Source organism: Macaca thibetana, chromosome 4 (assembly GCF_024542745.1).
Source record: "Macaca thibetana thibetana isolate TM-01 chromosome 4, ASM2454274v1, whole genome shotgun sequence".
NCBI classification, from domain to species: Eukaryota; Metazoa; Chordata; class Mammalia; order Primates; family Cercopithecidae; genus Macaca; species Macaca thibetana.
In genome coordinates this window covers 165,981,500-166,008,601 of record NC_065581.1, presented here as the reverse complement: position 1 = coordinate 166,008,601, position 27,102 = coordinate 165,981,500, and the positions used below count along the sequence as shown (strand labels likewise).

The 27,102-nt window shown below is 44.9% G+C and overlaps 1 pseudogene across 1 annotated transcript in view; it reads left to right on the top strand.

The window, feature by feature from the left end:
• LOC126952452 (putative uncharacterized protein AFDN-DT) overlaps positions 1 to 27,102 on the top strand; it is a 46,432-nt pseudogene that overhangs the window by 12,149 nt on the left and 7,181 nt on the right. Inside the window, exon 2 of the transcript XR_007724884.1 lies at positions 23,283 to 23,429. The product of XR_007724884.1 is annotated as a putative uncharacterized protein AFDN-DT (transcript). The remainder of the gene's footprint in view (positions 1 to 23,282; positions 23,430 to 27,102) is intronic.

Here is a 27,102-nt window from a genome sequence, read left to right as displayed (position 1 = left end):
TGGGATTACGGGGTTGGCCAGATACTAAATTCTTTAAATAATTATATATCAATACATATTGGAATCGTGGCTTTTTCATTAAGCTAAAGTAAACCTACAATGTGCTGAGAAATGCCTTATTAACAACAGTGTTAGGTACTAGGGAGTTTCAATAATTTGTGGTTATAATTCCTATAAGCAATTTAATATATTATTAGCATCTTTTAAACCATTAATTTCAGAAGATAATTATGAGGGAATTGTCTATGATTTTTAGGCTTGGATTTGGATGGAGACTCCATAAATGAACCCTTTCGGCTCAATAATACAATTAGTTTTTCACATTTTTAACTTTTAATTTCCCCTACATACATTTTTCCCATTAAATAAAGGTAATATTACAGTTTAAATTTCAATGTGTAAATATAGTGAAGTAGCAATAGAATAAAAAATATAATTTTAAAATGAGCTGTAGCCAGGGTATAGATGACAAAATATCCAAAGTATATATATTCAACTATGAGTAAGAGAAGTGTTTTAGCTAAAAACTATTTGTTTAAACATAGTATATTCATGAAGAGATGGTTGTTCAAAGATTAATGTCAAAATATTAGTTATTTTAGTTTAATTGTTTGGTTTGTTTATTGTAAGGCAGGTTGAGTATTCATTATCCAAAATGCTTGGGACGAAAAATGTTTCAAATTTCAGATTTTGGAATATTTGCATTATATATTTACCAGTTCAGCATCCCTAATCCAAAAATCTGAAATCCCAAATGCTCCAATGAGCAGTTCCTTTGCATGTCGTGTCAGCACTCAAAAAGCTTCAGATTTGAGTGCATTTTGTATTTTTGCATTGGGAGTACTCAACCTGTATGAAAGAATGACAAAGCAGGGTGAATTCCATCATTAAAAGCATTCTAAATACTTTTAGATGTATGTCACTTTCAAAACCACAAACTACATCTTCTCAAGCAGCTCCTATTTCTGGGGTCCCTTAGACTATGAATTAATATGTAGAAAATCCTTACTATTCTAGACCAGGGGTGGACAAAATATAACCTGCAAGGCAAATCTCTCTTGCCTCTTGTTTCTGTGTGGCTCATGAGCTGACCATGTTCTTTACATTTGTAAATGGTTGGAAAAAAAAAAGTCAGAATGAGAGGTGAACATGGCAAAATATTAATTTTGAAGCCTAGATATAAGATATCAGTTAAAAAAAAAAAACAGATATTAAGTTACAGACGAGGCCGGGTGCAGTGGCTCACTGTAATCCCAGCACTTTGGGAGTCCGAGATGGGGAACACAAGGTCAGGAAATCGAGACCATTCTGGCCAACACCGTGAAACCTCGTCTCTACTAAAAAGAAAAAATTAGCTGGGCGTGGTGGTGTGCGCCTGTAATCTCAGCTACTCGGGAGGCTGAGGCAGGAGAATTGCTTGAACCTGGGAGACAGAGGTTGCAGTGAGCCGAGATCACACCACTGCACTCCAGCCTGGTGACAGTGAGACTCCGTCTTGGAAAAAAAAAAAAAAGTTACAGACGCCAAAGAGGAGGGAAGCGTCCAGTTCTTATCAGTGAAGAATTGTTTACATGAGACTTGCTTGGCCGAAACCAAAATAGACGTCGGAGTTGATGGCTTTTCTTGGAGGACAATGGTAATTAACCCAGAAAGGGTTTCAGTCTAAAATGATACTCAAGGTTTTCTACTAGCAAACCAGGTGAGGGTGAGGGTGAGGGTTAGGATATGGGTTAGGGTTAGGTATTTGCTGGAGTGCAATGGTGCGATCTCAGCTCATTGCAACCTCCGCCTCCCAGGTTCAAGCGATTCTCCTGCCTCAACCTCCCGAGTAGTTGGGATTACAGGCATCCACCACCAAGCTCAGTATGTATTTTTAATGATAACTCACTCAGAAAGATCCAGTAACCATTAACTACATGAAATTTCCCTGAAGTCATTTGGAGGTTTCCTAGGGAGAGCACTAGGGTAAAAGGATTAATCCGTAATTCGGTTGCCTGAGGAAACAGCTCTAGGGAAAAAGCTGAATCATTATTTTTTAGTTTACAGTTGTATTTTCTGAGATGGAAATAGACGATAATTATGAATTCACCTCTATATATCCTTGGGGAAATCACAAAGATGGATTAATGGGCACCCTCCACTGATGCAGGCAGAAGAGCATTGAGAACAGGGCAGGGATGTGTCCACACAAAAGCAAGAACCCAGGCTCACCTGGGCATGCTGTCTTCCGGGGAAGAAGGCAGTACCATGGCACTGGGAATCCTGGTGAAAAATTCCCTCTCTCGAGTCACATTGCTCCCATCTGGACTGGGACTCAGTATCTTGTATGAGTTGTCATCCTGAGATCTCCCTTCAGCCTCCTCATGGGAGGTTTCTATAAACGTAACTCCTGTTTTCTCTCTTCTGTTTCCTCTGTTCCTTCCTTCGCAAGAAAGAAGGCCAACCATGGCAGTTGATAGTATGTTCTCCTCTGAGCTCTGCAGTACTTTCTACCTCACCCATTTTCCTCTTCATAACGATTAAGTTATTATGATAACCTAATTGATTCCTGTTCTTCTATGTTGAACACATACAGGAAAGTGCATGCCCCGTCATTATACAGCTTGAGGAACACTTGTGCACACACCCAGGTTTAAACACAACAGTAGAATATGTCCAACACCCCAGAACCCCACTCATGTATCTTCCCGAACACTCCTTCACTCCCTGCTCAAGTGAAACGTGGTCCTGACATCACAGGCTCATTTGTCTCGTTTTTGAAGTTTGTGAAAACAGAATTATACAGCATATATTTTTGTGGGTATGTTTGGCTTCTCCTCAGAATTGAGTGTGACTGTGTATGTATGAAAGATTCATCTGTTTGGTTGTGTGAGGCAGCAGCTCTTTCATATAAAGTGCTGTTTAATGTCCTATTGTTTGGCTTCTGCGATGTCCACTGTTAGTGAACATTTGGATTGCTTCCAATGTTGGACTGCCCATAAGAATGCTGCCGTGAATAAGTTAGGTGTGTGTCTTGATGTGCAGCATGAGCTCCCATGTTGGTTGGGCATGTGCCTATGAATGGAATTGCTGAGGCATTGGGTATGCACACACCCACACTCAGTGAATATTGTCACATTCTCAAAGAGGTTGAACCAATCTACATTTTCATCATCAGCACTGTCAGCCTTTAGCCATCTTGGTGGATGTGTAGTGATATTCTGTTGCCTTAATTCACATTTTCCCCATTTCTAATGAAAATGACCATCTTCTCACATATTTGTTGATCATTTGGATCTCCTCTTTTGTGAAGTTTTGGTATCTCTTGCTTGTTTTTTTGGTTGGGTTGTCTGTCTTAATTGATTTGTAGAAACTATTGATACGTACTGGCTATAGACTTTTTGTCTTTGATATAACCACTCCACCACTCAGTGGCTTGCCTTTTCACTCTCATAGTGTTATCTTTTAGTCTTAAATTTAAAAACAGTTTTTAATTTTAATATAGTCTAATCTATCAATCTTTCTCTTTATGGTTAGTGCTCAAAAGAGCATTATTCCTATTCCATTTTCTCTATCCCAAAATCACAAAGGCTTTTCTCTTATATAATTTTCTCAAAGTCTTGTTATTTGACCCTTCACATTTAAATAAACAGTATACCTGGAATTAACTTTTGTGTATAACTCTTCAGGGAAGGGTTATATTTAATTTTTTTTCATGTTGGTGTCCAAATTATTCAAGTACCATCTACTGAAAAAAAACAAATCTCCACTACTTTGCAGTGCTATTACCTTTACCGGAAATGGAATATCTATATGTGTGTGTCTGTATGCACCAATTATTCTATTTTTTCAGTCTCTTTGTTTATCATTGCACAAAAAACTGCCTTAATTACTGAAGTTTTATAATAAATTCTGATATCGAGTAGACTAAGTCCTCCTGCCTTGTTCTTTTCATTCAAGATTTCTTAGCTCTTCTTGGCCCTTTGTGCATCCACATAAATTTTAGAATTATTTTGTTAATTACCACAGAAAATCCTGCTGAGGCTTTTATCAAGGTGGCATTAGATTTATAGACCAATTCAGGGAAAATGAATATATTTACAATAATAACGTTTCTAATCTATGAACATGGTATATCCCCCCCCAACTTAGATTACGTTGATTTTTTCTCAAAAATATTGTAGAGTTTTCTCTGCATAGCCCTTGTGCATCTTTTAACGAAGTTTTAGTGTTAAATATTTTATATTTTATGCTTTTGTAAGTGAATCTGTTTTAGTATTTCATTTTCCAACTGTGCTAATACATAGGAATATAATTGATTTTTAAAAATATTCACCTGTGTCTAACAACTCTGCTAAACTAACTTCTTAATTCTAATAATTTATGCTTTCTACATCAAAATATTATCAACAAATAGTGGTAGTTTTATTATCTCTTAGCCAGTCTGTATATCTTTACTGCACTGGCAAGAATTACTATTTTAATGCTGAATAAATGTGGTGATGTAAAATATTCTTGTTTACTTCCTAATCTCAGATGGAAAGGTTTCAACATTTCACTATTAAATGTGTTTTTAAAAATACTCTTTACTATAATAATGATGTTGCCTTCTATTCCTAGCTATTTAAACATGTGCTCTCTATCATGATAATGAAGTTCCATTCTATTCCTAGCTTGCTAAGAGTTTTTTTTTTAACATAAATGAATTTAAATTTTTTAAAAATGCTTTCTCTTTATCAATTGTATGATTACGTACTTTTCCTTTCTTTTATAATGTTGACACTACTTTTAAGAATAAGCCCCAAATTGTGTGATGCATTATCCTTTTTGTTCATTGCTATATTTAATTTCCTAATATTTTATTTATAAAGTTTACATACGTATGTACAAGGAAGATTGACCTATTATTTTTTTCTTATAATGTCCTTCTTAGGTTTGATGCTTAAATTATACTGATTTTATGAAAATTGCTGAGAAGTGCCCACCCTTTTTTATTCTCTAACTTCCCCACACTCTCTGAAACATTTAGTTGGACTGGGACTTTTGTTTTGTGGGGGATGGGTGGGGTCAGATTGGGAGAGCTTTAAGTACAGATAATTCCTGAATATTTATAGAATTTTTAAAATCGATTACTTCTTGTGTCAATATTGGTAAGTTTCACTTTTCTAAGACTATGTTCAGTTCATCTAACATTTCAAATTTAAATATATGGTCTTTTGTAATTGATTTCTTTCACTTAGCATAATATTTTCAAGGCTCATCTATGTTGTAGTACAACTTTTGCTGTTGTTGTTGTTATTTTGTTTTGTTTTTTTTGGTTTTGAGATGGAGTTTTGCTCTTGTTGCCCAGGCTAGAGTGCAGTGGCGCAGTCCGGCCCACTGCAATCTCTGCCTCCTGGGTTCAAGCTATTCTCCTGCCTCAGCCTCCCAAGTAGCTTGGGATTACAGGCTCATGCCACCACACCCAGCTAATTTTTGTGTTTTTAGTAAGAGAAGGGGTTTCACCATATTGGCTACACTGGTCTCGAACTCCTGACCTCAAGTGATCCTCCCTCCTCAGCCTCCCAAAGCGCTTGGATTACAAGCATGAGCCGCTGCACCCAGTCCGACTTTGTTTTAAAGTGAAAAAATTAACATGATTTCTGTAATGTGATTGAAGTATATCAATTCTATTGCACAGGACAGGACAGTGTTAGACTTTGTTATCACTACTCAATATGCTTAACAAGGTGCTAACATTTATAATACATTTTCTAGATGTAAATATTTTCATCTTGGTTCGTTTTGCTGAAGGGAAAAAATGAAGCTGCGGTGTTTTGTTAGCTGTACAATTAATATTTCTGAAATATATTCTGATTCAATAGAAAATTGTTAAATTATTCAACATAGTTTCAAAAATAATATAAAGTATTTTTGTGGGATAAACCTCAAATTGAACAGCTGTAGTTAAAAATGGAGTATAGCGTATCTTGCTTTTCTATACCAATTAATAATATAAAACTTCACAGCCATCTTAGAAGCTTTAATTTGGAAATATTTGTGGCTGAGGTTTTTTTTGAGCTATCAGGATTCTACTTCAGCCTTGAAGAAAATATTTGCAAACCATATATCCAGGGAAGGGAGAGAAGTAGGAATTACAATGGATCATGAGGCATTATCTTGTTTATCATGTTTTCATGGGTGCATGCATATGTTGAAACTCAACAAATCATACCCTTTAAATTTGTGCAGTTTCTGATATGTTAACTATACCTCAGTAAAGCTGGAGAACAAGATTTTACCCAATGTGCAAATCAAATCCTGTTCTATATGAAGCCACGCCACTCGTCTGGGCAGAGTGGTTCCCGTTGTGGTTTTCACTTCTTGAGGTGGTTAGATTTAGCGAAAATGTGGCTACTTTATTCTTTCTGATCCTTTTTTAGACATTTAATTTCGGCATTTCACTCCCCTCCTATTTTTTTTTTTTTAAATGGACACATATGGTATAAATATTTTAGCACTAAATAGATAATCATTGAGAATAAAAATCATACATTTCAATTGTGTAAAATTGTTTTCTATGTCTAGAAATAAACTATAATCTTTTAAGTTTAAATACAATTTTAGAAAGCATTTTCTAGTAAATTTCTGCAGAAATGCATACATAATAATGACATAACATTTTTTCAGAAACCCAATTTTTTTTAATTAAATTACCATATTATCAAAATGTATGAATATATTATTGTCTTTATAAGAAAAAAAATTCACAGTGCGCCCAAATGCAGGTACCACACACTACGGCATTGAGGGTGGCCTGGTTTGAACAGGTGGTGAGTCGGGACAGAGGTAGCCCTGCTCTGCCCTGTATTCCCAGGTGGGGCCAAGCACACAGGCCATGCCCTCCAGGGGCAATGGCTCTGATTTGACTTTCCATATCTCATGCTCTGCATATGAAAAATGCAGATTGCTAGATGTGAGGTGAGGTTAAAATGCATAATGCCAGATTGCAAGGCCTGGTTAAAGGGCTGGTGATAATAGGTTTTTTGTTGAAACACTCTAAATATTCAAGGTGCCAGTGTAGTAAATTCAGGAGTTTGTGGTCATAATGCCTTTTGTTTATTTACTTATTTATTTATTATTATTTTTTGAGATGGGGTTTCACTGTGTTGGCCAGGCTGGTCTCAAACTCCTGACCTCAAGTGATCCACCCAAGCTGAAGTGAATTGGTGAGATCTCGGCTCACTGCAACCTCCGCTTTCCCAGTTTAAGCAATTCTTATGCCTCAGCCTCCCAAGTAACTGGAGTTACAGGTGCATACCACCACACCCAGCTAATTTTTGTGTTTTTAGTAGAGACGGGGTTTCACCATGTTGGCCAGGCTGGTCTCAAACTCCTGACCTCGAGTGATCCTCCCACCTCGGCCTCCCAAATTGCTGGGATTATAGGCGTGAGCCACCTCGCCTGGCCCATAATGCCTTTTATATATTGATTAATCATGCTCTAATGTGGAGAACTATATTTGGCTGTAAGATACAGAGGGGAGAGTTCTGGAGTCAAACCCACCGGGATTTGAATTCTGATTCTTCAATTGAATAAGCTTTGTGACTTGAGCAGGCTGGTTACCTTTTCAAGTGCTTCCTTTATGAATCTGTAGTAAGTGGAATAGCATTGCCCGCCATTGAGAGCTAATTCTCCATGCGTCTCCAGTTGCCACTCATCATGTGTGCAGAGTCATCGACAGCCGTTTGTGACACTATCTTGGGAGACAGAGATAATGTCTCCCCCTGGGGCAAAGGTCAGGTTTGCTTGCAGCCCATCATAAAAAAATGGGGTTTCCCAAGCTTGGACTTTGTCAGCTGTGACACACACTCACCAGATGTGCAGGATCCAACTGGGACTTTCCACCTCACCCCCCATGGGACTTGGAGAGCAAGGGGAACTGAGGCACACGTACAACTCCTACAGCCTGCTGTGTGGGAGTAATAAAGCTACTTGTCCTGAGCTCAGGGCGCTCAGGTCTGCTGCCAGCATGCACGGAACCACTGCAGGCCCACCTGTTGGCTTGCAAGTAGGATAAAACCCCGGAGCCTTCAGAGTCCTGACGCCCACCTCTCAGAGTTACTGAGAGAATAGGTGGAGGCTGTATCGTCTGCCAAGCAGCTCGGCAGATGGCAGTCCCTCAAAAATATGCTTTTTTTTTTTTTTTTTTTCTTTTTGACACTAAGAATTTGGGGGAGGGGATGTAAGTATTTGTCAACACATCACTAACTTTTTTTCGGTTTCAGATGGTAGTTGTAATTATAAAGGAATACCAGTCTGATTATATCTACATAACAAACAACCAGATGAAAGGTCAATGGATTTCCAGCATTTTCCTCTTAGTTCAAGTCAGCTATTCAGATACTTCCAAACAAGCAACTAAAACTTTCACTTTCGGGTAGGCAGCCTGAATAGCTGGCATCAGCGCATGTTAAAATGTTATCAGCATTCTGCTATGTTGTGCGGTACGGTGTCTGTTTATAAGAAAAAAGACTAAAGAATGCTCAATGATTCTAACTTACTGTGTTTTCTTATTGTAGTTTATGGGAAATAGGAGAGTAGACTCTGAATAGAGAATGACAAGAAAAATGGAAAATCAATCTCACTGAGAGATAAAAATTGGCTCTTCGGGCTAGCCGTGTGGTAGAACTCTGACACTGTATTAATGATGGTGCGTACCTTGTCAGTAGTAAATTCTGCTTGGAGATTCAGTAGTACTGGAGTAGTTTCTTCTGTTTCTAGTTCCGATTGGAGGAAACAGCAGAATCCTCCTAACCTTTCCCTCCTCGTCCTCACCTGCTGGCCATCTGCCAATATGAAATATCAATCACACACAGTAACACTGCCACCAAACAAGAGTTTACTGTGTTTAAAAACTCCTACCAGAGCTTCTTGTAAAAATTTCACAGGGAGATCAAAATAGCACTTCTTCTTTGTCAAAACATTTTCTTTTAACTTCTGTTTAAGGAAAGAATCCAAACCACCACATTCTCCTTGATGTTTACTTTCTCTGAAAAATGTCTTCATGAAGTGTTTCTGGAGGCTTTTATTTTCAAGCTCTACTCCCGGAAGATATGTCCTTGTGTGTCAGCTTCAGTTTGTTGGAGAAAAAGAAGATTCAAGTTTCCTTCTGGTCTGTGACAAATTTCCCAATCTAAACCGCTTGTCTCTAACCTTTCCACATTGATGATGCCTGTGTTTTATTGCTGGGGAATAAACACTAGGAACCCAAAACTTCAGCCTGTTTTATGTGTTCCAGGCGCCTGGTGGTTGGGTGCGCTGTCTTGGCCGCTGTACCTGAGCCGGGCCTGGTGGCAGCAGGTGACTGAGTCAGGCACCTGTCCTGACTGCTGTGCGAGTGTCACTGACTTCCTAAGACTCCAGGCTTCTGGGGTGGAGAGCTCTGGGGGACAGGCAGTCCTGCGACAGCACCTTCTTCAAGTATGACAGGGGCAGGTGACCTTGCTGTTTTCCGAGCCTCGTGGCCATTTCCTCACCTGTGGAACTGAGATGTCAACACGGCTCCTGGTGGTGTGTGTGAGGCCCCGTGTGCCTGGCACTGAGGCTGCTTGTCTGCTCGCGTCCTGCCCATGTGGCCTTCCTCGCCTCACGCGAGGCTGTGCTGCAGCAGGTAATGAGGTGTGGGTCGCAAGGATGTGTCCAGGACCCTGTCTCTCCTCTACCCTCCTTTGACTGCTTTTCTTTTTGGCACCAGGCTGGACTGCAGGTGGGCCCGGGGAAGATCAACCCATGGCACTATCTTGGGAGACTGAGATAATGTCTCCTTCTGGGGCAAAGGTCAGGTTTGACCTCCATGGCATGCACCAGGAGTGGGGTACAGGGCCCGCCCTGCATAGGGCAGGGCAAGGACACCTCAGGACTGCCACGTGTAGGACTGAGAGGACGGAAGCCACACGCTGAGATCTGTTGGCCCACAGATGGGCCCTTCATGGAGAAGCCACCGCCCTCGGCACAGCCCCACGAGGCCCAGCATCCTCATTCTGCTTGTGATGGAGACAGTGACCACGGCCAGCGAAGGGGCTGCGTGGACACTGTGCACGGCAAGAGCCTGAGAGAAGAGTCAGGGGCTGAGGACAAGCCGGGCGTGCATCTGCCGCCCCACAAAGCCCAACAAGAGGCGACTGGTTCTGGGTTCGAGAAAAAGAAAAAGAGGAAAGCAAACGGTTGGGACAAAGCTCTGAAGATTCTTGCTACCAGCCTAAAGGAACACAGGTCAGCAGTCAGAAGCTCTATCCCCCGGGAGGCAGGAGCTTTGTGTTTGGGGTCCTCCATGTCCCCTTTTGGGCTCCTTCTCTTCCTCAGCACAATGCTTACCCAAGAGGACCCCGTTATGACGCAGGTGGCAGTGAGTCCAGGAGCCCTGCATTCCTGCACCCCGGCTCTCTCACTGGGCAGAGGTAGCCAATGGGCAGCCCTCAGGCTGTAGAAATGCTTTAGCTTCCTGGTTGGCATTGACCAGCCACGTCTTTCATTATTATTTTTAATTGTATCTACAATCTGGGAAACCTGGCCGCTCTGGGTCAGTGTTTCCTCTTGGGAACAGCCTGTTGATGAACACGTGCGCCCCACTCCAGCAACACAGTCTCCCCAGTGTGAGGAGATGTGGATTGCTGAGAGACTGGAGACAGGATTTCACGGGGGTCTTGAGAAGGTGGTGACAGCAGAGACAGGGAGATGGCCATGTGCAGCTTCTGAGCCAACAGGGCTCGGGACTGGCTGTTCTCCTCTGCTGTCTCTGCCAAGGCCAGGAGCCCACCTTTCCTATGATTCGGAAGTACAGTCTGGGCCGGAGCCTGGGGGACGGGGGAGGGAGCGTGGGGTCCTTCTTCCTGCTTACTCCCTGGCTTTCTGGGTCTGGCTGTGACTTTGTTCTCTGGCCTGGGCGACCCTCAGGCAGGTGGCTCCAGGTCTCAGAACCACTGGCCCCTCCCCTGTGCCTCCAGGCCCACAGGCTGCTGGCTCCTCGGTCCCTGTTACTGCTCAATCTGAATGCTGCCAATGCCTCCTCCTCTTCCCTGTAAACCACTCTCACAGTTTTCTTGAGATGTAATTCATGTACACGCAGTTCACTGGTTTACACCGTGCCGTTCGTTGGTGTCTGGCACATTCACAGAGTTGTGCAGCCATCACCACCATCCATTCTAGAACATTCTCCCGCGTCACCCCTGAATGAACCCATATCCCCTTAGTCACCGCTCCCCATGTCCCCCAACCCCTCTACCCCAGGCTGTCACCACTCTGCTCTTGGTCTCTGGATTGCTTATCCGGACATGTCTTAGGAACAAATTTCAACATTTTACCTTCTCTTTTGTGTTCCCTCAGCCCTGCCCACACTCATGTAAACAGTCCCTTCGTAAAACTCTTTTTAGTTAAACCCTCTAAGTGGGCCCCCTTGTCCTGCCAGGACCCTGGCTGATTCACTTGTGTGCCAATAGGATGTGAAGAATAAGAGGACAGAGAATAGGAAGAGACGAGACCTTATGGGGTCCCAGCCTGGGCTGCTAGGTCATGGGTAATGTCATTACCAAAGATAAGAAACACAGAATTAGAGCATTTTGAAGGTGAGGAGACAATGGGTGCTGTTGAAATATAGCAGGTTCAATTTGCTTGCAGGGGTTTTGGGGAGAATGTCTACCAGGCAGGTAGATACATGAAAGTACAGTTCAGGGATGCGGGTAGAACGATTAAGCTCTTGCTACCACCACCAAAGAGGCCGAGCCCTGGACCAAGAGAGACTCTACAAATACCCGATTGCTCCTCTGTGCCCCTTGAACAATGTGAAGACGTCAGCACCCCAGGGGAGCATCCCCAACCACCTGCCCCACCCTCCATAGGCCCAGCGGCGGTGTCTTCAGGAACATTTCCAATGCCCTTCCCTTTCCCAGTACTTCCACCTTTTCAGGCCTGTCTCCCCACTGATTCTTCACAACAGAGGCCTGGCTCTGGCCTGACCACAAGGAGAATCATATTTGCAAAGAGACAGGTAAAGATGACAAATTAGATGGACAAAACCATAACCTCTCAACAGATGTCTTAGTCCATTTCATGCTAATATGACAGAATTCCAAAGACAGGGTAATTTACAATGAACACAAATTTATTTCTCACAGTTCAGGAGGCTGAGATGTCCAATATTAAGTTGCCAGCATCTGGCAAGGGCCCTCGTGCTCTGACATCCCATGGCGGGTGGTGGAAGGTGGAAATGCAAGGGAGGGGGTTGGGGGCTGAACCCATTCACTTATCAGGAGCCCACTCCCCAGATGTAATGACGACAGTAATCCATTTATGAAGCAGAGCCCTCATGACCTGATCACCTCTCAAAGGTCCCGCCTGTTAGCATCGTTGCATTGAGGATTAAGTTGTCAAAACAGTAACTTCCGTGGGCACATCCAAACCACAGCACCACGATAGGGCCCCTTGTGCATTAATAACACTTCTCAGTCAGTATGGGGTGGGAAGAAGATTGTAGATTAATCTTCGGAGAAATCCTAACACTTCAGGAGCAGGCAGAAGAAGAGAAAGCCATAAAAGAACGTGGCAAAGAATCCGTCAGAAGAGATACAGGAAGAAATCCAGAAGGGAGAATTTGTGTGGAATGGAGAGAAAAGCCGTTTCAAGATGGGGGTAGTCACTTGTGCCAAATGTGGAAGAAAGGTCAAAGACCTTGAGATGGGAATTGTATGCACCGGATTTATCAATTAGGAAGCTGTGTGAATACCTTCAGCAAGGGCAGTTTCTCCACTGGAGGGGTGTTTGGTACATTTTATTTCTTTCCTGGTGGGGTTGGGGAGTGAAATTTCAGTTTTTTAAAGTGTGAGTGAAAAGTGAGGAAGTAGAAAAGGAAAGTGTAAGGTGTTTACTGGGAAGCGTGTTGGTAGAGGAAGGAGAGGGAAGGCAACGGGACTGAAGACTGCAGGTGATAGAAACATATGTATTGATGGTACTGGGGAAGATCAGAGGAGAGGGAAAGGGCAGGACAGGGATAAGGACAAGCGTTTGGGGGTCAGAAAAACCCCGAGCCTTGGAGGGTCTTTAACATCAGCAACAAGTCATTGCTCTTTTCATATTTTCTCTAACATCTTTATTGTTTTCTCTGTTCTGAAAGGTTTTTTTTTTTTTACTTTTTTTAATTACTTAGCCAACCCATTTCTTATCCTAAGATTTGATGAAAAATACAGCAAGAAGTGTGAAGAAGAAGAGGAAGAAGGAGGAGGAGAAGAAGAAGAAAAACTGTAAGAAGAAATATAGAAGTTAAAGTAATTACAGCCTGGGAACATTTAATATGGGTTCAAAAATCCTTCTATAATTCAATGGACCCAATGATATAATTGCTCTAAAATTTACTTTCTTAACACTCACACTGAATCGCACACACACATTAAACTGCTATTTGTTGAAGAATGTAAAAAAAAGTTTCATATATTACAGGCCATCTAAAATAGTTTAAAATTTTTAAAGGAGTCAATTTCCATTATTTAGAAAGATAAATTATATGAAGCAGTTTAGTCTCCAATATTGCCAACCAAATAAAGTATAAGGATATGGTTAGGATAATGAAATATTTGCTGGAGGTGTGGCAGTGCACACTTGTAGGATGCAACTGGCCGTGTGCGTGTGGCTGGAGCTGGTGGCATCAGAGCCAAGCTGGCGTGTTCTGTGTGGCTGCAGCCTTGGTGCCCAGGAGCTTCTGTCCAGCTTCGCGGCTGGAACCCTGTGATTTCCTAAGCTATCCTGTGCCCTTTTTTAAAGTTTTTCTTTTTTTTAAGGAAATGAACTAGAATGGCTCATAGTTTTCACCTGTGAACCCAGGTGAACAAATTCTGGCAACCCAGGTTGCTAGAATTCTTGCCAACTGAAATAACTTTAAAGTTGGTTTGGTTTGTTACTAAATAATTTAACTGTTCTTGGGGCAAATGGACCCAATATTAACAGGGTTTTTTGTTTTTGTTTTTGTTTTTTGAGACAGAGTCTCTCTCTGTCACCCAGGCTGGAGTGCAGTGGTACGATCTTGGCTCACTGCAACCTCCACCTCCCAGGCTCAAGCAATTCTCATGCCTCAGCCTCCTGAGTAGCTGGGATTATAGGCACGCACCATCACACTCGGCTAACTTTTGTATTTTTAGTAGAGATGGGTTTTACCCTGTTGGCCAGGTTGGTCTTGAACTCCTGACCTCAAGTGATCCACCCTTCTCGGCCTCCCAAAGTGCTGGGATTACAGGCATGAGCCACCGCGCCTGGTTGATCTGAACAGTTTTACCTTTTAATTTTCCTCTGTGGACTAGTAGGTGTAAGGAAAGATAATTACAGCTCAGAGCGCCGCCCTGACACTAGGCATTAGGCACTCCCAGTGAGGGGGGTAAGATGGGAGTCCTCTCTCCTCTAAGGAGTCTTTTCTCAAAAACTTCATCCTGGCATTGTTTTCCTTTCTTCAGTTTTACTCCTGTTGTTTCTGCTAGGTGTGTTTCCTGGTCTCACATCTACATTTTTAAAGGATGGTGACCACACCTGCCTCCCTCCCTCCTCATGGCCTCTGGCAGGGTGCTAAGCCAGCTGTGGGCAGCTGATACTCAAAGCCATGGATTCCTCGATCTGGTAGAATATGGGCCCGGAAAAACAGAAAAGCTGGTGTATTTTAGCTGCTATATACTGTTTCCATGACATCAGCACACTGCTTATTTTCTCAATTTCACTGGTCACTGAACAACAAAGGATTCCCAAATGAAGCAGAGGCAGGGACCCAGCGATGTCAGTCAGGACAACCCAGGGGCAACCGCGCAGCCAGAGTCGGGCCACGCCAGGCTCTGAGGGCTCGCCTGGGTCACCCTGCACTGGCTGGAGGCCCCTGGCTTGCTCATCACTGTGGAAACTAAACGCTGCCATCTGTCTGCTGCATTGGGCTGTCGCGAGGGAAGCCAGATGGTGTCAGGGGGTGTGGACCCACGGGGAGGGGGAGAAAGATGCCAGGCGGCGGTGCACTGCGGCCCCCTCCCCAGGGCTGATCCCCCTTGGCTGTGTGCCTGGAGCAGTGCCCGCTCCTGTGGATGGCGAAGAGGGCCTGCTGCCAGTCACAGGCGGGCGTTCTGGGAGAGTGAAGGTCATCATTAGAATCTGAATCACCAGGAAATGGAGCAGAACTTGATGTGGCACATTCCAAAGATTAAACAAACAAACAAACAAAAAAAACACCTCGTTATTAATTTGAGTCGTTCTCCTCATAGACAAATTCACACGCTGACTCTTTGGGCAAAAGAAAGGCAAAGATTAAACAGGTGTAACCCAGCAGGATACCCACGCAGAACTAGATCTCCACTCAGCAACTCCAGGCCACGGAAGGCCACTTTCGGAACCATAAGGATCCGTTCCGAGTTCTGCTTGACTCTGATGATAAATATGGAATTGAAAAAATCAATCTGTGAAAATTTTATTTAATCTCAGAAATCTTTCCCGCCTTATTCATTAATATGATTATTTTGTTTCTTAGTCAATGCCACCTTCTTTTATAACTTTCTACCTAGAGGGGGAAAGCCCCAATATCTAGGACTCTGAATTTTACAAAGCATCTTCACATTTCTCTAGTCTCGTATCACTACCCTTTGATATCATTGGTGAGGGACTTTTGCTATTTCCATGTTACAAATGGGTCACCCAGGCACCCGGAACTTGAATAACTAACCCATGCCTGCAAAGCTCCCACCCAGAGTGGGGAACTGGAGCCAGACCCCTGGACCCAAAACTGAGGCTTCGCGGAGGAGACTACGAACCTGGCGGAGGAGACGTTTATCACTTCACAGCGGCTGAGTTGTCTCTACTTTATGAGGCTGCGAATACTTTCTGGCTTGTCATCTAGGAATCTCTTAGCATCTTTTTACTAAGTTTAATATCACGGAGCTATAAGGCTTAGAAGACCTCAGAGGCCATTATAGCCAACCCCCAGACTCCTATTCTGCAGCCAAATTAGTGATAACGAGTTATATAATTCCATTAAAAGAACCAACCAACCATTTAGTACCTTCCTAAAAGTAGAGTTTTTCTTGAACATGGTGCTAACTAACCAATTTGACTGAAACCACCGGATATTTTGACATGGTAAAAAGCACATTGTGTAATAGAAATACAATGAGAGTCACATGTGTGAGTTAAAATTTTATTGAGCCACATTTAAAAAGTAAAAAGACACCCTCTCTTCTCATGCAACACAGCACAGGGACCCCCGTAAAGAACATTTTACAATTTTCCCTTAATACCCAGGGAACATGCACTAACTTGGTAAATACCTGCTTCGTGGAGAGTTGCCTTTCAGGATTCATATCCTCGGGACACTGTTGCAGACCTATTGGACTGAGAAAACGGGGGCGAAAGCAGGAATAAAAGACAAGAGACAAAAGAGTATATTTAGAAGAAGGGGTCGGGGGCACCTTGCCTTTAGTGGACAAGGGCCCTGAGCTTTACACAACCCTCCATATTTATTAGGCAAAAGAGATAGTGAGAAAGAGGGGGTGATTGCTGGGTAATTGTCAGTCTGCCGTTTGCTTCACAGTAGGCTTGCATTTTTTGGACAATAGGGGCTAGATTGTTTAAGCAGATAACTTTAAGGAGCCCGGAGCTAGGGAGTGATGTCTGTTAGCACACCTATTGGTGGCAGGGCAGTGTGAGTTTGCCCACATCCTGCATTCATGATAAACAGTTTGCTGTTTGATTTTATAGCCTCCAGTGGAATGCTGAGTTGGTCACGTTCCACGGGCCTTCGGCTCCCTGTAGGACACCACCTCCTAGACGTTTGCCCGTGTTTGCTGACCTACACTCAGACACTCTGGCTGGTCTAGACACTCAGGGCCTTGACTCGGGCTCCCGCCGGAGGCCTCAGAAATCCACACCTCACTGATAACTCTATAGCTCACCAGCAAACGTGGTGACTCGGTTTCCTTGGCAGCATCCTCCGCCTTGGGAGGGGCTGTGGGAACCACACTGAAGAAACTGCAACTCAGAAGCATCACTCCGTGCTGAGCGCTGCCATTGAGAAGTGCACCTAAGCGGCCACCAGTGAATGACGACCACGCATGAACAGGAATGTTCTAGAGCAGAATGCGCATATGAAGGCTGGGGCCTGAGCCAGAAGCTGAACCTGGAAGCCACCCTGATGTGCTCCTCACCTTGGGGCAATGTCCACCTCCACGTTGTAGGGTGGGGGAGATGCCGCTGGTGCTGTGGACTGGGAGGGCCAGCATGTGTGCGGCTATATATAGACGCTCGGTCCCATCCACCTTTCTCATGCCCCTTCACTTTCCCGTCCCCTCTCCTCCTCTTACCTCTAACACCGATTGTGACACTTGGTTTTCTTAACTCAAGAGGTGCATGTGATTTATTTTTAAAATTCCCTCTAAAGAATGTTTTCTTGAATTGAAACTAATGATCAAATAGAAGCTAGGCCAGAGACGATGGCACCACCCTTTCCGCTTCCATCCATTCCGCTCCCCTCCCCGCCCACACCCTGCTCAGTGTGGGCTGGGGCAGGCAGCAGGGAGGACAGCACGGAAAGGCAACGGCCAGGAGGAAGAGGCGGGAAACAGCGGGAAGGGAGGATGCCTCCCCACTCTTCCTGTGGTGACCTCCCACCTCACTTACAAAGATCACCACCGACATTTGGGAACCGTGCACGCTGACTCAAAGCAAAGCTCAGCTGACCGTGAGGAGTCCCCTGGGAGCTGCTGCAGTAGTTGCCGTTGAGTCCATCCGTGCAGCTGGGCTGAGGCAGCTAGAGGTGGGCATGTGTGGGCGGTATGGCTGGATGGAGCCCACCAGCAACTGGGTGAAGGGGTCCGCAGCTCTCCCAGCTGCTGCCTAGCTGCTCCCTGCCCTGTTTTGAATTAGTGTTAGCAGAAAGAAATGGAGCAGTGACCCTCAGTGCCTGGACGCCTGGAAGTGCAATGCATCCTCTCCTTGTGCTGCAGGAGGTCAGAGCCAGCCAGGGGAGGCGACTGCCTGCTCGGTCTGTCAGTGTCCAGACCGTGTCCAGAGAGGGCGTGGCTGGATCTGAGAAAAGTCTGGCGCTGGCCAGACTGGGAGTGGCTCGGTCCTCCTGCCTGGCAGGAGCATCCACGGACTGGCTGGCCAAGAGTGCAGGACAATTGCCCAGGTTCCGCCTGTTCCACCACATTGGGCCCACTCGCAAGGGGCCATGGGCACCGCCTGCTTGGCCAGGTCTGCAGTGTAGAGGCCTGCAGGTGGCCAGTGACTGGCTGGGCTCCTGGACCTGCTGCCTTAGCTCTGGGAAGACCACAGATGTCTCCTCTTGGGAGGAGCCTTCTTGTGTGCCACTTGCTGGGAGATGTGGCCCACCTGCCTCGGTGCGGCTCCTGCAGGGTGGATCTCTGGCCACCCAGCCAGCTGAGAGGTGTCTCAGGGCTCACTTGGAAGTCTTGGCTTGTCTTGGTTCTCATTTCCTCTTTTGCCCTCAAATAGGCCACGGTTCATGACGCTCTCAGGAAAGGATTTTATCTCGATCATTTGCAGCTTCTTGGAGCTGAAGTCTGCACAGCACTGTGGAGATTGTCAGATCTGTGAGGACAAGGGAGGGCAGGCCTGGTGGTTTGGAGGAGCAGGGCCAAGCCAGAGTGAGGTGGCACAGGGGTGCAGGGGGCTCCTTTGAGGGGGACCCGAGGAAGTAGGAACAGGAAAGCCAGCTAAACTGCAACCTCAGTCCCTGTTGAAGACAGTAGGGTCTGAGGCAGCTGCACCCAGACGCCTCCAGAGTTCATGCTGGTCCAAAGGAGAGAGGCTGTGTGGATACTCACCTGCTTCAGTCCCCACGGGCTGAGGGTTGTGGAGCTGTCAGCTCCCCTTGTTTGGGGGTCTGTCCCAGCCTGGGCAGCGAGCTTCCTCGGCCTAGGAGGAGCCCACAGGATGGACATGGGAGGAGAGCACTGCCCTTCATTTACTCCAGCTGCTTGTCTCATTAGCCGTCAATTCACAGAGAGCAGGTTCCAGCAGAACAATTCCAGAAAAAACCAGAGCCCCCACCAGGGCCTGTGTGTTTCATTCCTGACCTGGGGAAGGTAGCAGAAGCTTTCAGCAGCATCTATCCAAATAACCACCTATGTAACACGTGGACCCGTGAATGGCAGCCCTGGGTGCTTTGACCCATTGTTTTTCTTCCTTCCTCTCCCCCATTTCCTTCCTCTCTTCCCCCTCAAAAACACACATGTGTATAAACATTTGCACACCCCAGCCGCACCACCAACAGCTTCTCCATGGGCTGGGGTCTCTGCCTTGTCGAAATGATAATAATAAATGATAAAGCCAGTGTCATCTCTCTCATCTATCTCTATCTATCTATTAATTGATTATCTTTCTATCTATTATCTATCTCTATTAATCTGTTATCTACCTACCTACCTACCTATCCACATCTACTGTCTATCTATACCTAAGTTCATTATCATCATTATCTACCATCTATCTGTCTCTATTAATCTATTATCTAATTATCTCTCACTCGTCCATCCATCATCGTGCTGACATTAGCTCTGGGACTCCTCAAGCCTATGTGTGATGATGAGTGATCGTCCAGCTGTTTGACACTATGATTCTAGTGAATTTGCACTGGGCAACAAATGTTTGGATGAGCACATGAATAAACACTATTTATTTGCTAAGTGTTGTAGGGAGCCTGCCCTAAAGAATCTTACCCATGTGAAACCGGGACATCCCACCCTCCCCTGGGCAGGGCTGTTATATGACAACTCTGCACAGGCCACCTCCCAGTGTGGCGGGAACCAGGGCCAGTCCCACGCATGTGCACATTCTCCAGGTTGCGTGCGAGGCTGCTTGCTTGCAGGAGGGCTCTGAGGTGGCCGTGTGCCCGGACCTCTGCAGAGGCTGCGGTGACTGAGGGCTCAGCAGAGTCACTTTCCACTGTGCACAGGAAGGAATATGCCCTGAGTGCTGAGCTAAAGAGGAATACAGGGAAATTTTCACCCGCACCGAGCCCCTGCGCCACTACCATCATTAACAGATGTTTATTGAGCAGCGACTGTAATTCAGGCGTTGTGTGCGTGACGGTAGCAAAACAACAGGGGAAGAAAGTCCATCGCCTCTCCCTTCCTGGAGCTTCCATATTGGTGAAGGAGATGGAAAGTAAAATGAAAAGCAAATATAAAATTACATATTTTACTATGTGCAATGAGAAAATAGAAAGTGTGCGGTGACCGAGAAAGGCAGGGAATGGCTACTTAGTGTCATCAAGCAAGGATTTCAGAAGAATGCATCAACCTGGGGCTTGTGAGAATTAAAGACAGTTTTTGAAGCACTGAAGTGAATGAATTAATTTGGGCATAGGGGACTGGGACAGCTAGAGGGTCTCAGAACCACACTCTGTGATGTGAGCAGGAGAAAATGATGATGACTCCCAGGATCTGCTTGGATCTTCTGGAATTGGAACAGAAACCCCAACAACACGTTTCTTTTGGACTCTAAGATGCTGAATGTGAGGAGGACTTTGGATAGGCTCTTATCAAACACTATTTCAGGTACTATCATGAAAGAAAGGAAGCTGTGGCCTCCATTGAGGCAATAAAGCATCCATATTTCAGCAGTTATTCACACACTTGTTTACATTGAAACCTGCTCCATTGACAGGTGGTAGAATCATTGTCAGGCTGGACTGCCAGACGTTGGTATTACCAGGTGTAGATTATCAACGCCTATGCCTAGAGGCCCCGGAAAACTGTGACCAAGGATGAATTAAAGTGTTGTAGGGCAACAGTTTAGGATGAATTAAAGTGTTGCCAACAGGACAACATGCCTGACATATTTCTGGAAACAGAAACAAAAGGGTCTGCCTAGCTAGACCAGACCACAAAACCATCTTGTAGAAGCACATCAGCCTCAAACCACCGCAGAAATGGAATTTGTACACCACACTTAGAAGAAGATATTCTTAAGGACTGTATTTCAGTGTTAAACTTTATAAGCTAGGGAGATTTTTAAAAAAATAATAATTCTCTGTCTTTCTTTCAGCACAATGCTTTAAAATCGTCCAGCTGGTTAGAAAAATGTCAGCATTGTCCTCACATGAAACATTGATCCACACGGGCACTGACACGTTTCAGTTTCAATATTTGACATCAGATCAATCTTGCCTTCTCCTGCATTAGCAGCCCAATGTTCAGGCCTGCGGACTGGAGGATGCCGCACCTAGCTTTTTGCCATACAGGCTGACCATCCCTAATTTAAAAACCTGGAATCCCAAATGCCCTGACAGCTACAGCATTTAGAGCACTAACCTGAGGCCACAAGTGAAAAATTCCACACCTGACCTCATGTGTTAGTCCGTTTTCATGTCACTGATTAAAAAAATACCTGAAACTGGGAAGAAACAGAGGTTTAATTGGACTTACAGTTCCACATGACTGGGGAGGCCTCAGAATCACAGTGGGAGGCGAAAGGCACTTCTTACATGGCGGCAGCAAGAGGAAAATGAGGAAGAAGCAAAAGCAGAAACCCCTGATAAACCATCAGATCTCATGCGACTTATTCACTATTAGGAGAATAGCGCAGGAAGGACCAGCCCCCATGATTCAATTACCTCCCCCTCGGTCCCTCCCACAACACGTGGGAATTCTGGGAGATACAATTCAAGTTGAGATTTGGGTGGGGACACAGCCAGACCATATCACCTCATGTGACAGGTTGCAGTCACAATGTAACCAAAATTTCGTTACATTTATAAACTATTAAAAAATTGTGTAAAATTACCTCAGGCTATGTGTATATAAAGAATGAATTTATCTGGTGTTTCCACTCGGGTAGCATCTCCGAGATGTCTCATTATGTATACGCAAATATTCCAAAATATGAAAAAATAAAACATTGAGAACACTTCTGGTACCAGGCATTTCGAATACAGAGATTCCGCTTGCACCAGCTCCGTTTCCCATGGCTTTTGCAAAATCTCTATGGCCTGGTGCTAAGGTACTTTTTGGGTTGAAAGCACTGCTTGTGTTGCTGATTCTGAAAGGGTTAAAGGGAGAGTAATCATTGATGGTGTCCCACAGCCATGCCCAGCAACCTGTCAACCACAGGGAGGTTGAGAGAGGGAGCGGGTGGGTCCGGGCACGGCCACCCCTTCATTAGCAAGTGTGTACTCATCCCAAGAGCTGTCACCAGCACCCACCAGGAACTGATCAGATGGGAACAAGGACATGGCTCTGTCCTCAGGGAACTTGGGGATAAATAACACATGCAATTAAGATGTAAGACAAAATATATTTGTATAAAGTGCAAAAACACAGGCACATGACTCTCTGCCTTCAGAAGTGGGCGTGGCAGAGCTTGGTGCCTGGGAGTGGCTTCAGGGCTGCTGTGTGTTCAGATTGTTCACCTGGCTCTGATGACGAGGGTGAGCACGGGCTGTGAAAATTCATCAAGCTGATACTTAAAATGTACTTTCTGTATGTGTGCTCTATTTCCATAAAAAGGGAAAAGTGAAAAAAATTAATGAGAAAGAAGGCTCGAGTTACAAAATCAGAAATTTCATCATCTAGTCTACCTCTCTGCAGCCTCCTTCTCTGCCTGGGGCTTCTGCCAGAGTGGGCAGCACAGGAAGGTGCTGGATTCTAAGTGCCTTGCCACCCTCAGAAACTCCACATTTCACAAAGTGGTCAGATGCCTGTGCAAATTAATGACGCAAGTTTATATTGCAAAAATGATGACCCCAGGCAAAATAAACGCTTGCTTAATCCCTGCTTTTTCTGGCAGCCTCGTTTACCAAGGCACCAGGTGACAGTGGGGTGTGCTGCTGGCCGCTCACCTCACATGTGTCCCAGGCTCAGCTTGGATCCCCGGCTGCCCCCAGACCCCATGTGCTGCTGCCTGAACTGGGGCTGCTCCAGCATCTGCTTGGTGCACTGGTGCTCAGGGCCAGAGGCTGGTTCAAATTCTGTTTCACTGTGATGTATTTTCCTTCAGCCCTTTGAAAACAAACGTTTCAAGAAGGAACTAAGATCATGCAGTGTTCCCAGCACTGGTTAATATTAGACTAACACCTGCCCCTTGGCACGTTCGATTGAACTGTGTTGTGGGGGAGATACTGTCCTCCCTAAGTTCCCTGAGGACACAGCCATGTCCTTCTTGCTTAGTTCCTGGTGGGTGCTGGGTGACAGCTCATGGGATGAGTGCCGTGCAGGCTGTGGTTGAAGGGCTGATGAAGGGGTGACTGTGCCGGGACCCACCTGCCCTCCCCTCTCTCTCCCTGTGCCATGCAGGTGTGGTCAATGGGCTGATGGGCACGACTGTGAGACCCCATCATTCCCCCAGCCCACATGACTCTGCTCTCCCAGCTCGACTGTTCACTTCAGACTTCCCTTATGGAAGGAGTTGCCAGATAGAGCAAGCAAAATATAGTGTGCCAGGTAAGTGTGCATTTACAAGGACCATGGATTATTTTTTGGCATAATCTAATACATGGTAGTAGAGTAGGGTTGTATATAGTGTCATCTAGATCTAGTATAAGTTAAGAAATTTTTTGTGGTTGATTGAAGTTCAGGTGGACGCAGGTGCTCTGTATTTGCCTGCTGCATGCTAGGGTACTGCCTAGTACACTATGCTGGGTCAATGTATTTGTGTCTTAAGGGAAGGGCAGCTTTTCATTGCTCAACTCCTTCAAATTTTTTTAAGGGAGAGGGGACCGAAAAAACCCTTTATTCCCTCAAGTGAAATGTCTCCCCCACTGCAATGGCAATAACTCAGAGGGTGAGTGGAATGGATGGAAACCCTTGAAGAGTAGATAAGAATTTAGGTGAAGGGTCTTTTGCTCTCTCAGGCAGGTTGGTGGATGCATGGGCTTTGGGCAGGTGCCTGAAGTGGGGTGCATGTCCTGAGTAAGAGAGGGTAGGGTGGGTGGTGGGGGGTAGGGGTGGATGGTGAGGGGTAGGGGTGGATGGTGGGGAGATGGATGATAGGGGTAGGATTGGATGGTGGGGTTGGGGAGGATAGTGAGGGGTAGTATTGGGTGGTTGAGGATGGGGTGGATGGTGAAGGGTAGGGGTGGATGGTGGGGAGCAGAGGTGGATGGTTGAGTGCAGGGGGGACGATGGGGTATGGGGTGGATGATGAGGGGTAAGGGTGGATGGTTGAGTGAGGTGTGGATGGTGAAGGGTAGGGGTGGATGGTGGGGAGCAGAGGTGGATGGTTGAGTGCAGGGGGGACGATGGGGTATGGGGTGGATGATGAGGGGTAAGGGTGGATGGTTGAGTGAGGTGTGGATGATTGAGTACAGTGGTGATGGTGGCATGAGGGGTGAATGGCAGGAATGGATGGTGTGTTGTGGGGATGGATGATAGGGGTAGGGGTGGATAGTGGGGGTGTAGGGGTGACTGGTTTAGTGCAGGGGTGGATAGTGGATAGTGTGCAGGGGTGGATGGCAGCATAGGGGTGGACGGTGGCATGCAGAGGCGGATGGGGAGGGTGGGGCTTGGATCTCTAGTGAGCCTTGAGTGAGACCAGAGTCTGTGGGTCGGAGCTGCTTCGTCTACAAGGAGACAGGAGATATTTGTGTGGTGTTGAAATTACTATTGTATTATTCTGCCTGGGTTGCTGTCCGTGGACTGGGTAGTTTCAGCTTAAACCACCTACATTGATTCCTCACAGTTCTGGAGGCCAGAAGTCCGAGATCCAGGGGGCAGCAGGCCGATTGCATTTTGAGGCTTCCGGACTTGCCCAGCTGCCCCCGTCCCTCTGCGCATGTGCGCCGAGACAGCGAGCTCTCTGGCAGCTCCTCTTACGCGGGCAGCAATCCTGTTGGCTCCGGGTCCCACCCTTATGACCCCATCTAACCTTAAAGACCTCCGTATAGGCCCTTGCTCCAAAGTAGTCATGCTGAGGGGTGGCGCTTCCCCTGGGAATTTGCAGGGTGGGAGTGCACAGTTCAGTCCATAGCAACTGTTGAGTAGAAGCTTCTGCAATACTTCTGCACATTTTCAAAATCTCACAAGCTCTATACTGCATCCTCCCTGACTTCAGAGGCTTAGTTTCTAGTTGGAAAAACAAAAGTAAACATCAAAAATAAAAAGAAAGAAAAGGAAGGAAGGAAGGAAGGAAGGAAGGAAGGAAGGAAGGAAGGAAGGAAGGAAGGAAGGAAGGAAGGAAGGAAGGAGAAAGAAAGAAGCACAAAGGAGCTACCCTGAAAGTCTTTAGCATCCAAACTCAGAACTATATTTTATTGTTAGGACATTTTAAAGTTTGGATTTATCAATCTGGAACATAAATGTACAAATCATTTTATCTAATTAATCTTACTTATGTCTTCATCCTATTTATTAAATTTTTAAAAAGTAATGTTGTATTTCTCTTAATATATTTTGTAATTCAGATTTTAATGAATTAGATGAAGCTTACTCGTATAATTCTAAATTAATGAGGTTTGGTTATAATTTGCTTTAGTCACGTGTGAAAGTAGATAATAAGGGAAAAATAGGTATCTCTAAATCAAGACATTTTTACAATCATGACAACTGTCTAGTTGAATCGTCCTATTTTGTAGACGTGGAGACTGAGTGTACAAAGGGTTAAGTGATGTGCTCAAAATTCATTCATTTGTGCATAAATATTTATTAAGCATCTCCTCGGTGCCAAGCATTATGGTGTATGCTAATTAAACTAAGCCTGGCTCAAAAAGCCAGGCCTCGGATTCTATAATAAATCCAAGGTTCTTTCTCCTGTTTGTCTTCCTAAGGCTCTTTGTTTAACTTCTTACAAATTAGACCGGCCTCTCCAGCAGTTGCCACCAAATTGTAAAAGAGAATACGAAACACTCTGCCTCTGTCCTACCTTGGGATGCTCGTTGACATGGTCTCTGTCGTTGTGCGTGGCCGTGAGAAGGCTCTCTTGGTCACATTAGGACAATTAGCCTTCCTTCAGCAAGGGCACCACAGCACACTGGGTCCCCAGATGGTGAGACCTGAATGCGCGGTGTCCCCACCCCACCCCCTGTGGGCGTTCCTCTGCGGCTTCGGGAGGCTCTGACTCAGGATAGTAAAAGAAGCTCTGGCCGCAAAGACGTCGGAACAGTAGCCTCCAGGCTTTGGTTACACCCCCCGCCAGTTCGGAAGAAGGCATTCTTCAAATTTATAAATTATAAGAAATCAGAAAAAGATCAAAATGCTAAATAAACGGGCATTAAGGAGCTCTCTCTCTGCTCTCGCATGTGGCAGTGGTGAGAGCGGGGCATCTGAGAGCCCTGGACCTGGTGACCGGGTGACCTCAGCCTAACACCTGCCTTTGAGCCTGTATCCTCGCCAGGTGGCTGGTAAGAGTAACGATGGGGATTGGGACAAAGGTCCCCACAGGTGTCTTCTTAGTTTATGTTCATTTCCTCACTCCAAGAGTGCTATTTTAGGCTGTTTAAAAGTGAAATAGTTCTAATAAGATAAAATTACATTTCCATGTAGAGAGAAACAAATTTAATAGAATTTTGTTAAATCGCACCATTATTAAATGTTGAAGAAACACCCGTTGATGGCCACAGTGCAGCAAGTACGCCAGCAGGGATTACCAGATAAATGGGGACAGATTCTACATTCAAAGATGTCACAATCTAGAAAGGGAAGTAGATCATCTATGCAGCTTGTAATCATGGGTGGAAAACGGAACAGGTTTGCAGAGAAATATAAGAAAAACATCCTAATAGTTCATAGGAAAGTCAGACAAATACCAAATTACAAATGAATTCTGTCTTGTTTTTGTTTTCTTTTTTAAAAAGTAATGTTGTATTTCTCTTAACATATTTTGTAATTCAGATTTTAATGAATTAGATGAGGCTTACTTGTATAATTCTAAGTTAATGAGGTTTGGTTATAATTTGCTTTAGTCATGTGTGAAAGTAGATAATAAGGGAAAAATAGGTATCTCTAAATCAAGACATTTTTGCAATCATGACAACTGTCTAGTTGAATCGTCCTATTTTGCAGACATAGGTTTATTTTAACACTGGGAAGGCTGCATTCCTAATTAAACCCAACAGGGAACAGGGAGCGGTGTGCGGAGGAGGTCGCCTGCCCGCGAAGCTGGCCTCGGTGCTGGGATTAC